The sequence below is a fragment of the Camelus bactrianus genome, chromosome 1 (assembly GCF_048773025.1).
Source record: "Camelus bactrianus isolate YW-2024 breed Bactrian camel chromosome 1, ASM4877302v1, whole genome shotgun sequence".
In the NCBI taxonomy this organism is placed as follows: Eukaryota; Metazoa; Chordata; class Mammalia; order Artiodactyla; family Camelidae; genus Camelus; species Camelus bactrianus.
In genome coordinates, this window is record NC_133539.1 from 87,499,440 (window position 1) to 87,502,419 (window position 2,980).

The window sequence follows — 2,980 nt, forward strand, 5'->3', positions numbered from 1 at the left end:
TTAATTTTTACAAAATTTTTTATTGAAGTGTGGTTGATTTGCAATGTTAGTTTCAGGTGTATAGCAAAGCAATTCAGTTATACATATATATACATATATGTATTTTCTTAACAGAGCGAATGTCTTTATTGTAAGCCTAGTAGGGCATGCTTACTTGAGACAACAAAATCAACATATTTTATTTAAATGATATTTGATTTTTCATCTATGTAAAAGTATACAATGGTTATCTAAATAAATCATGTAATTTATATATTAAACTTACTTACTTAGTATCTTTTGTAATATATCATTATATGGGCAGATACATGTTTGTACTTCACAGGCCAGAGCTTGAACTTGCATATTTTGTTTCTTGCAGCATTTGTTATGTTCACATTCTTAGAATATCCATTGACAGCCCAAGGAAGGAGTATGGACAGAAAAAAATTTAGAAACCTTACTATGTTCTGAGTTTATCCATCTTTTAACATGGTGGAACTTTAAAAATTGGCCCACAATTGACTTGCAAACAAAGGATAGCTTTGGTTAATTTTACTGTGTGTTGATATAATGGCCCAGGTCAGCACCCGCTACTTCTTCAACTTGCCTATCCCTATGCTGTTCTAGCAACTCAGCCGTGGCTGGGCCCTGGACCAGTCCTTATCAAGACAGTCGTATATGTGTGGGTGCCGAAAAAACAGTTTCATCTGGAATACGTCCTGCTGCCATTACCTTGTTGAAAGCAACTGTGTGTTTGACTAAATTGTTCAAAAAAGGAAATAGCAAAAATAATAAAGGGTCAATAATAACAGTCATTGATAGCGATCCTTTCCTATGGTTTAAACTCTAATTTGGGGTTTTAATAAAAGATAAAAAGAAATACTCATTTCAAAAAAAAATTATCCATGAGGTTGCTACCTGAATATTTTTGTTTCCAATTTACCTTATGGAGAAATAAGACAGTTAGGACAATATGGAAACAAATAGTGGTATTTTCAAATTTGGAAGGAGATACACTTTGCATATGCATTACTGAGGTCTCAATTTATTAAGTATGGTATATTGTTCCCATTTGTCCTTTATTTAGACAAAAGTAGAGAACTCTTAATCAATAAGGATAAGATAGCACACTGTTTATTTGATTTTTTGAAGTAATTGATGTTCTTTTATTTCAAAAATGTTATATAAGGAATTTAGTTTGGTTATCTCTAGTAATGATGAGAAGAAACTGTGTGTGCGCGCGTACGTGTGTGTGTTGTTTAGGGGCAGAATTTCAATGTCACTACCTATCATGTGATTCTGTACTTGGCAGATGTGCTTAAAGATTTGGCTACATAAGCCTTCTCAAAATGCTCTAAGACAACACAGCCAGGTGGCATATGCCACTTCATATACACGTTGTGATGCCCTTCAACATTCAACAAGGAGAACTCATCCCCTTTATACTTCATCCTAGTGAGACATATCCAGACAAATCAATATATGTGCTAAGAACAAAATATGAAAGGAAACAGTTGATTATATCATTCACACGGAAGCATTCCTTTGAACGTGAATAAATTCTTAATAGCTCATGGAAATAAAGCAAAGTGGTGATTTGAGTATTTTAAAAACACATTCTAAAAAATTTCTCTTAAAGTAGTAAAAAAAATTATTTAAAAAATTTTCAAGTACTCTTGTAAAATTATGTAATTATATGAAGAAAAGGAAATTACTTCTATCAATTAGCAAAACAAAAAGGAATCATTACTTAGGTTGTACATATTTCTATCAACATTTGAAAAATATAGATGAATTTGTGATCTCTTTCAGGGATCTGATCAGGGTTTCTAAGTTCACTGGAAAGCACCATAAAGAGACCAAAGTGACCATGAAGATTATAATCCTATAGATGCTCCTGCTAACTTTCTGTAAAGTTAAACAGTATCTAAGGATATATGAGTGTATTCTGCAGCCAGAATTTTCAAAATATGACATCTATCATATTATGTATCCATGACCTAGAATTTAGAAAAGTACTTAGTATTCATCACATTTTACCTATGAGATCAAACGAAACTTTGAAAAGTGAAAGATGATATGTAATTCTACTTAAAATATTAAAGTAAAGCACTAAGAAGTAATCAACATAAACTTTTAAATTCATATATACACAGAATCCTTTTTTAGAAAAAACTAACTTCATATGATACTTTCTAATCTTTACTCTGCCACAAAAATATAAAGTACACCAAAGACTATTCAGTTGTACTTCACATCCTTAGAAAGTCTACCTTTTCATTAAAAAGAAATTCATATTCTCCAGCATTCAACATCTATTACATGCTTCTCAATAAATTTTAGACAACCTTCTGGCAGCTGCTTATCTACTGATAAAAATTAATTAAAACTAAAACCTTAGTAGTAGGGGTGAAGCTTTATTTTACATTGTGGGGTTTTTTGGACATTTGATTTGTTTTCTAGAAATTATACTCTCCAAAAGAAATACAACTCTTTATTTGAAATGTCTCAAAAATCTTCATTAAAATAAATTTTTTTCCTGCTGACATCCTTTACTTGAGACACCAACTTCTCTATGTCTTTGAAAATTATAAGATGCACCAGAACACATGCACACATGTATCATTTAGGCATGAGTCTACCTACAAGTCACAGAAAACACAAATAGCAGTGACTCACAAATTATTTGTTTTACACCTGACAAGAGGTCCTGAGTAAGTGACTGCTAGAATAATCTTGTGATGCTAGGCTCAGTGTATTTTTGTTGTTGTTGTTATTGTTTGTTTAAATAAACTTGCTTGTTCTCTTAGGATTGTAAAATTGTTGTACAATCCTAGACATAGTGTTTTCTTTCAAAGTAGAAAGAAAGGACAGGGGGATAAACAAGGTCAGTGTATCTCTATTTATTGGCCAAGGCTGTGTCACAGAGCTAGCAGCAAGGACTAAGTGAGTATTTGACTTTCATAGCATACACAGGCATGTAAAAAAGAAAGTTGAC